At 39.3% G+C, this 10,090-nt stretch overlaps 1 pseudogene; it reads left to right on the top strand.

Annotated features, from left to right (window-relative positions):
• Positions 1-2,017: 2,017 nt before the first annotated feature.
• On the top strand, positions 2,018-8,950 carry LOC123829912 (annotated as a pseudogene).
• The last annotated feature ends 1,140 nt before the right edge of the window (positions 8,951-10,090 follow it).

Here is a 10,090-nt window from a genome sequence, read left to right as displayed (position 1 = left end):
GAGGATGAGATACTCTCTACTTCATATGGAACAAGTGAAAAAGAGTGAAGAGGGGGAGGGAGATAGCATATTACTTACTTTGCATTGCTAAACACAATTTTATCCCAATGGGATGTTTTCTATTTTCTAGAACAGTACTTATATTCTAATATCCCTTAAATGTAAAAAAAAATCCAGCTGAATGGATAACATCCAAGGTCAGAGATAATCATAATAATCACTACCATTTTCTAATGTCTCAATCCAGGACAGGCACAGTGACAGATGCTTTCCATACATTACATATAGTCCAGTAGTCCCAGAAGACAGGTCTCATCAGATTCATTCTACAGTGGCAAGTCTTAGGCTCATAGAGGTAGAGCTTGGTAATGTTCCAAAATTCCTGGAACTTGTAAATAGCAAGGCTGGAACTAGACTTCCGGTCTAAATTTCAATAAGCCCACACTGTTCTTCTCCTCCCACCCGAGACACAACCTGTACCTCTTATTTCCATTTTCTTCTCAGTACTCCAAAATATGTCTCTGGCATGCCTGAGATTCCACTCTGCTGAAGACCCAATAGAAGTGATTAAAGGAATGGCTTGGTTCCAAAACTACTGGGTTGGAATATATAACCAGAACAATAAGAATACCATTATAATTGAGAGATATAAATATGTAAATGAAAGACAGTGTTCTGTGATAGCATGATCATCTACATTTTCAACATTATTAGATAACCTCAAAAGATGAGGGGCTCTCAAAATTATCATGGAAAGCCTTGTCCCTGTGAAAAGTAAGTCTGTCAGAACAGAAGTTACCTGAGAATCCCCATCTGGATGATAAAGACAGAAACAGATCTATGTGTTTCCCCAGCAGCTCACCACCTGTCCAAGGACTCCTACCTAGTTCCACAGTTTTCTCCTGGACAGGGAGCCATTCATTCCCTGCAAGTGTTCAGAGTGGTGACTGCTTAAGAGTTTGCAGAGATATGGAATTTTCCAGGAAATGTTTAATCCAAGAGATAGGAACCAAAAAGAGGGCCTCATGTAGGGGCACAGCAACACCCCAGAATATAGAAGGTCACAGGGACACCAGTCCCTTCTGCCTCAAATACAGAGTCTGAAAAACAACTGTCAGGCTTAACATACCCTCCCTTCTTATTCTGGCGTCTCAGGGGCATGAGAGCCTGGTCGGAGGGCAGAGTTCTCAGGTCAGTAACAGAAGGAGTATCAGGTTCTCATAGAAATGACAGCAATAAACCTTAATAAGGCTGACGAAGCACCCAGCCAGAACAATAAGATCCCATAAAGTTCCATCCTGAGGTTCAGAAGAGTCTTGGTTGCTTGTGGCTAACACCGACTTTCAATTCAGGTCCCTGGAAGGTGAGTATTTTGTCTGCGGGATATAAGCTCAGATCAGCAGAGAGTGCAGACGCAGCAAGGGTGAGGAGTCAAAGTAAAGACCTTGCTTGATGACAAATTAACATCACAATTGGCAGGGTTATAAGGAGTCCCTCCTCTGCTGTTATCCTTGGGATGCATGGGCAAAAACAGGCAGGCTCAAGTCCCCCTTGGATTCTGCCTGGAACCTGTCAAAGAGGTGAGAGCATTGGTTTACAGGCTGGGTCTTCAGCAGAGTGGAATCTCAGGCATGCCAGTGTCATGGCAAAAATCCTGTATGAGGAACAAAGCAAGCAACTGCTTTGTAACAAGTATGTCTTTAGAATGTTCTGCTCTGGAGCTGCACATTGAAGGTCAAAGGTGGGGCTTCCAGATCAGGGTTACTCCTTCTTTCCTGAAAGGGGATGGTCTCAAGGGCTTAATATCCTTGGTCTAATAGAGGAGGCCCCATTCATCAGAGGAAAGATACCAGGTTTCTAACAAGATTCAATATGATGACACTGAGTAACAGTGAGTGAATCCCTCCCAGAAGAAGAGGGACACGTACAGCCCTATCTTTGTTGTCAGACCTGAGACCATGTGACCTAGTCATGGTGACATGAGTCATACTCACTTTCTCCCAGAGGTCTCATAGAGATGAAGAACTTTGTCAATGTGAGCAGCCACAGGTCACCACAAGGATTTTTCCATATTGTGCCAGGAAAGAAGGTAAAGATCCCGATGCCTGAAAAGACAACCCATCTCTTAAGAGTAAGCGCAGCAGAGATTCATTCTATTTGTGTTAGCCTTGAGAGACCATGGGCTGTTGTGACCAGATGAGGAAAACTTCACTTTGTCCTAGGGAGTCTTAGTGAATTGTGGGCTTTAGTAGGAAGGGAGAAGCCTCAAGTCAAGACATGGAATATCTCCAGGTTGTGTTAGGAGTTAGAACAAGAACAGGGAAGAGTGTGGGGATACACACCCCATACCATCCATGACCACACAGTATTTTCCCCTCTGTCAGCTCTAGGAAGTCCCAGGCAGAGATGTCAGCTGTGGGGGGTGTGGACCATCAAGTCCCACTAAGGAGTAACAGGAAAGTGAGTGTTTTGGTCTCTGTGTGGTGGTCACATGTCAACAGGAAAAAATATTAAGTGTGACAAAGGGGTCCAATTTAGGACCCGAGTTGGGTCCCTGTGTGAGACCATCCCTCATAGGGCATGAACCTGCCTGCCACATTTTTTTTTCTTGTGAAGCCATGGGCAGGTGTGGCCAAATAAGGTCAAACTTACTTTTTCTTGTTGGGTCACATGGAGGGGTAGGCCTTACTATGAGGAGATAGATCTCAGGTCAAGAAGGAGGGGAACCCCAGTCCCTGGCAAGACTCAAATTTCAGAGCCTGAGTGAGAACAGAGAGGGACCATGGTATCAGCTCTTGTTTTCAACCCTGACAGTCACAGGAGGGGCTGCCAGTTCCTGAGGTTCACTCAATCTACCTTCCTCCAGTGGGTTCTTGGGGCGGGGGGGGGGGGGGCAGGATGGCCAAAAGCAAGAGCCCTGTACCCTCAGAGAAACCTGTAGAAGTGGCCTCTTAAAAGCCAAGGTAGTATCTCCCTGCTAAAGGTGCTCACATCTCATCTTCTCACCTCCAGTTTTCCATATCACCTACTCTCCTGTACACACTATTGTCTGCTGTCCATGACCACACTCCTGCCTTGGGGTCAGAATAGTAAGCTATTAGAACTACTGTCAGCATACAGGACCTTCCTGCTGATCTGCTTCTAATACATAATGTGAGAAAAAAATTGTTTTAAGCCTCTAATATTTGGGGGAAGGAGATGCGTGTTGTAACAGCGTAAGTTTTACTAATCTGTCAGATACAACAGATATAAAATAAGTAATGACAATAATATGTTTATAATCAAAAGGGGGCACAGGTTGACCTTGAAGTTAATGACAGAAGGAATGAGCATTGCCTGGTAGTTAATTACTTTCCTGCAGAAATAATATGATTTAACACAGCCAGGTGGCAGTGTTGCTTCTTGGAAGATAGTCATCAGAATTTTGTACTTTGGAGCTGAAATAAGGGTTTGACCTTTGGCATTTATTTTATTATTCTGTTGAATTCAATAGACCTATGCTTTATTTCTCCCCAGGCATGACACTGGAACAGCAACATGAGCCTTCCATATATATTTTTTAAATGTATCTTTATTTTTAAAACACACCTCTGATTCCCTGGATGAAACATATTTGCCTGAAAGAAAGACTGTATGAGGAAGAATTAAAATACAGTTCCTGACTGTCATTCCTACGTAAGTAGTCCTTTATCAGGGATGCAATTGTAGTGTCATTACAACAGATTATATGAAAGCTGATTTGAAACATACAGCAAAAGAATACTTTAAAGCAGTTTAGGCCAATCCATGTGACTGCAGGGTAATTAGTGAAATCCAGATTAATCAGAAACTTGCTAAGCAGCAGGGTGATTTGACTAACAGCCTGGGAAGGTACAAAATAACTGAGTAATGAAGTGGATCTGACTATAATGTGTAAGATTACTTCTGAAATTGTACAGAAATTCATTATTTAGACAGATGCTATATCTTATGGACAAGAGATCTTTAAAACTAGAACTATTGTATGTTCCCCTTCTGGTAGTGCTTCATGCTCCCATGGACCAAGGATTGAAGGGCAGCATTAGAGAAGGGAATATTTTACTCCTTCAAGGTCCAATCTGATATCTGTCATCAAAGGTGGAGGATGTTTTCTGTGTTAATCTAGACCTTTACTACACATCATCTTATCTGACCCTCATAAAAAATAAACCCTGTCTCCAATTATCATTTGCATTTTTCATTAGTGATGAATTTGAAGCTGCCAACTGTAAAATGTTAGATTTGAATGTAGTTACTAACAGTACATAAGGACAAGTTTTCTTTCATTACCAATACCTTTGCTAGTTGCCAAGTATCCACACCCAGGCTGAAGCTGAAAACCCTCTCTTTAATTTTACTCAAGCAGAGTGCAAAACTCCATGCACACGTTATTGGACTCATCATCAGCTTCACAGATAACATGAGCACATTTTGTTCCAGGTAAAGTTCTCAGAGATAAATAAGTGCAAACAGCGTCTACTGCTTATTAAAAATGAGACGTTTTACTCTAGCAGGAAGAGTCAGCCTTAGGCAGCAGGGAGATGGGTGTCTGCCTATGTGGCAAGATTTAGGAGGCACCTGAATGGCCCCTTGCTCTACCCTGATACAAATCCAAATGGATCTCTGTTCCTGCTAATGAATCACTCTCCCAGGTGAGAGAGAATACCAGAACCAGAGGTAAATGGTACTATTCTCAAAGGACACTATGGGCATGCTAGACTAGATGGATGGGTGGGACATTTGGCAAAAGGAGAGGCACAGAGACAAAAAGCTAATTTCTAGGCTTTGAGACTTGAAACATAAGCAGAGTCTAGGTCAAATTTCCTGTGAGGAATTAACAAGCAGAAGCAAATCAACAACAATGATGATAATTAAATTAATAGCTTAGGAATTCTGGTTATATAAGGGTTAGAAATAAGACAAAAATATCCTGCCCTCAAGGAATTTACAGTTTACCTTGAGAGATAATACGTGTGCATATGAAACCACACCTAACTGTCCAAAGCAGTACAAGTGTGAAATCACTGAGCCCAGTAATACAAGAGAATGTTTTTTGCCTTTTCTCATAAATGTTTATTTTGTGATTTGGGAGCACATGGGAATTTTTCTGGGGTTAGAATTTAATGTTTCAGAAGAGAATAGATAGATAAAAGGTGAAAGGTGTAATTTTTTTCCTTAACGCCAAAGCGAAGATATAAAGATAATCTGACTCCCCTCTTATTTCTCCAGTTCTAACTTTAAACCCCATAATTAAATCAGCAAGAGCTGATTGAATACCAGCCATGGGTGGGAAAATGTTCTATATTTGTGTAGCTCCTAAGAAATTTAAAAAACACACATTTTATATTTTCCATGCATTCTCGTAATTTCTTTGCAAGGGTAATTGGGGCAGAGATTACTCTGCAGTTTATGGTTGAGACCCCTGAATACACTGTCAAAGTCAAAGATCGACTTGACCACACTGATGCTCAGTGGATAGTTCTGCCATCAAAGGCCCCTGCCCCAGTAGGAATGGAGACATAAGTCATACACATGAGAAAAACATAAAGCTATAGGAAGACAGTAAAATTAAAAAGCACTTGACTATGAATCAGAAGATTTTGATTTGTGAGCCGATGTGGCTGTTTACAACAAATGAACCTAGAGAAGTTACTCAACTTCTTAGAATCCTGTTTTTTCATCCATAAAACTAGGCAATGGCTCATTTGAAGCAGTTGCTCAGAGGTTCAAATCAAATATTATATTAGGTAGGTTTTAGAAACAATAAAGTTCTTCATGAATATGTAACATTAAAAGGTGAAAAAGAATGAAAAGTATAAAGAGAAATGCTAAATGAATGGTAGAATAACAATAGTAAGCATACATTGATTACTTACTATTTGTAAAAGCTGTGATAAGTGATATGTATATGTCACTTCACATATGCATATATAATGTAGAAATTTTATATACTTTTATATGTAAATATGTGAATGCATATATTTTATATATAAAGTCTATATAGAGAGAATTTTTACATGTTATATATAAAATATATTATTATGTAATACATAAATAAATAAAACTTTAGTTAACCTTCACAGGAACTTTTGAAGTAGGCAGTATTATTCCATTTTATAAGTGGGGAAAACTGAGGTTTAAAGAACTTCAATTAGTTGTCCAAGTTTACCTACTAGTAAGTTGCAGGGCCTATATTCAAACTAACACATTTTTACTTGCAAATATCTATGCTTTCTCATGCACCTTTGCCTCCCTTTAAAACATACTCTAATTATCATAGTATTTTAGGGTAATTAGAAGCAGAAGCCCACATTCCAATTCCAGTTCTCTCATGAAACCACTTACCTAGGAAACTTATTTTATTTAGTCACTTAGATGCTCTGTTTTCAGGTCAGTAAATTGAGAAGGTTGATTTGAGTAATTTCTAGAGTCTCTTGTGGCTCTTGAATGACTTGACTTGTCTCACTTTTCCTGAGATTGTCAGAGTTTTAGCATGGAAAGTCCCATGTCCCAGGAAATCCCTCAATCCTGGGGTTTCTGTTAACATTCTATGACTCCATGATAGGGGAAAGCTTTGTAAAAGGGGTCAAATATTAGCTAAATCCTGAATTATTTAATAGGCAGAAAATGAAGAATTCCCATCAAAATAGATGTAAGACCAGCAACATACAGAAGAACTGATTAGGAAGACACATAGGCAAAGGATGTAAGAGATGACATGGGAAACAACATAGCATAGGGCCATGTTATGGGGAATTAAACATCAGAATTTAGACTCCATGTGGATCTCAATGATGAGTCTTTTTTTTTAAGATTTTATTTATTTATTTTTAGAGAGAGGGGAAAGAGAGGAGAAAGAGGGAGAGAAACATCAACGTGTGATTGCCTCTTGCGTTCCCTCTACTGGGGACCTGGCCCACAACCCAGACAAGTTCCCTGACTGGGAATCGAAACTGCAACCCTTTGGTTCGCAAGTTGGCACTCAGTCCACTGAGCCATACCAGCCAGGGCTCTATGATGAGTCTTTACAGATCTAAGGATTCTTTGTAAGAATAGTAATGATAACAGTGAATGCTTACTGTTTACGAGGCACTATGCTAAGCATGTAACATATATTATCATATTTCATTCTTCCCATAAATCTACATCAGTTCAATTATTAATTCCATTTTAATGATGAAAAAAGTAAGGATTATAGAATTTAAAGGAACTACAGAAGGTTACACAGCTGTTATGTAGCAGGGCTGGGATTTGAACTCTGTCCTTTTCAGATCAAGCCCTTAACATTTATGTTCCACTCTCACCCAATTCCTGTATTTTTCTATTATGGTTCCTCAAATAATACCTCACTTATTCTTCAACATATTTATTTGTAAATGGGTGAATTAATTTACACTAACTTTTATCATTCTTTGATCCAGTCACAGTGCTATGGCAATTGATGACAACATGAATTAGAGTTTTGAGTTAATGTGGAAATTGGCAATCTCATGCAGGTGGATAAACCCCTCCTCACTGCCTTCTGAAAGGGTCGCCACCAGCCACTGCCTACCATTTGCAAATGATAGTGCCATTACACTTTCTCTAATTCTCTCAATTTCTCTATGAAAACCAGAGAAAAAATGATTTGCTGGGTTTAACAACTGTATAAGCATTTAGAATTTAACTTTACATTTCTCTATTTTAGGCCCAAGAAATAAAGAATTGAGAGACCAATGTATCTCCTTCTGACTGTTGATGATAGCTCACAAACTCTGGAAAATAGCCAAGCTTAGGAAATGTAATAAAGTTATAAAACAGGGAAGAGTCAAAGTGAGTATAATTTAATTTAAACATTAATTTAAACATTTGTCTTCCTGGAAGAGGGACTATGTAGTCTATTACAGATACCTCTGTTGCAGTACCATTTCAAAGAAGAAAATGCAGAAAAGGAATACTTTAGGAAAATACATTTACTTTCACAATGGTAGGGTAATGTGTGAAGAGAGAAAAATTACAAATAAATGTGATAACCATAATGAGGCTTAACAAATTATCATTTCTTACAATAAATGAACTGATATTTTCCTATAATGAATTAGTTTAGTGAAGTTAGATATTTAAAAGTAAGCTATACTTTATATTTCATAACCCTTTTAGAAATTAATATATATTTATTCTTGATTTTTCTCTCTATTAACCACTCAATTGTAGAGAAATGATAGGGTAAAGTAATTGATGGGTTGAAGTCTTTCTATTCTACATTAAGTATATCTGATAGTAAAAGAAGGAAAAAATAACTACACATTAGAGCAATTTGCAAAAAAAAACTCAATGCCTTTATGATAAAACAGCATTTTACAATACTGTATTCTATAGCAGAATACAAAGTATTACTACTTTGGAAATAAAATATATGCTTCAGTGACTGAATTCCATTCTACCAGTTGCATTAAATTCACATAGAAATATTGAAGTGGTGGAATTAATTTTAGCCACTTCTGCTGAAGATTATTATAATTAAAGTATACTTTATCTTTGAAATCTGGCTCTGCCTTCTTACTCAGAAGTTTAGGTTTCTCTTACAAGTATTAACTTTAAAAAAAAACTAGCTTCTAGTCTCCAGCTACCACAGCCCATCTACCCATCCATCCATCTGCAGCATGAGAGGCCTGTGCTTCTACAGGTTTACATCACGTAGATCACCAGTTACCACGAAATCAAGTGCCAGCAGAGCAAGATGTCCCGCATCCTGGATGGGAAGCACATGAAGTACCAGTTAGTGGATGCCTCCCAGGACAACAACCTGTGGAATGAGATGAGTGTCTTGATGGGAAACCCCCAGTCCACCCCATCCCAGATTGTCAATGGGGACCAGTACTGTGGGGACTATGAGCTCTTCACAGAGGCCATGGAACAAAACATGCTGCAGGAGTTCCTGGAAATGGCCTGAGCCAAGCCCAAACCAGCCCACTGAACTTTATCACCACATTCCCCAGCCATGACCAATCATGAAGGACCCTGTTATTCCTTTTGACCTTGGAGATCCCCCTCCCAACCCAAGCCTTTTCCTCCTCCCTCTAACTGTAGCCACCTCTTTTCCATTCAGAGGTGACATTCCTAACCTGGTAAGTAATCTTAGAAATTATCCTAAGCAACAGTCCAAGTGCTGGCTGTCTTTAGCTGGTCCCTGGGCCTCCCACCCTGCCTGGCACTTGGCTAACAGACACTTTTGTTGGTTCCATTAGCCACGGCTCTGCCAAATGCTCCACAATCCCTAACTTAGAAACACCCTAGAGACAATTAAATATAACATTCCATTTTTTAAAAAAGCTAGTTTCTATCACAAAAATATGTTAGGTAAAACCTACTAAAAACAAGTGTCTCATCTCTGAACTTCAGGGTGCATATTCTTTGGAATTTCTCTGACATTTATAGTCCCTAAGTTTCATTGACACTATCTACATCTCTCTGTCCAGCACCTCCCATGGCTTCTAGCTAGTCTGACCTTAGCTCCTGTTAGGATCGCTATATAAGAAGATTTAGCTTTTGCATTTCAGCATGAGCTCCTCACCTTCAGAATACACCTGGTCCCACTTTCTGAGGTTTCCTGCCACATGGCCCCCATATCTTCCTTTACCAGCTCTTGTCCCATAGCTTCTACTTAATCTCAGCTGCTTTTACCAGCCTTTAATTTTGGAGTTTATGGATTGTATTTGTTGCCTGGTTTTCCCAGAAATGTTTCTTTTCCAAGGGAATGTAATAATTGGTAGCAGTGGTTAGGATATTATTATTAGGCCCTGGCTGGTGTGGCTCAGTGGACTGAGCACTGGCCTGAGAATCAAAACGTCCCTGGTTTGATTCCCAGTCCGGGCACATGCCTGGGTTTTGGGCCAGGTCCCTAGTAGAGGGCACACAAGAGGCAACCACACATTGATGTTTCTCTCCCTCTCTTTCTCCTTCCTTTCCCTTCTCTCTAAAAATAAATAAATAAAATCTTTTAAAAAGATATTATTATTAAATTGCATGAGTATTAAATTATGTCTTCAGTGTTTCCCAGAAAATTCTTTTGATTTTCAGTAATAATCAAAAT

Source organism: Phyllostomus hastatus, unplaced genomic scaffold (assembly GCF_019186645.2).
Source record: "Phyllostomus hastatus isolate PE091 unplaced genomic scaffold, TTU_PhHast_1.1 phas_scaffold_12, whole genome shotgun sequence".
NCBI lineage: Eukaryota > Metazoa > Chordata > Mammalia > Chiroptera > Phyllostomidae > Phyllostomus > Phyllostomus hastatus.
Note: the sequence above shows the minus strand (reverse complement) of the source record. Positions and strands in the feature narration are given on the sequence as shown.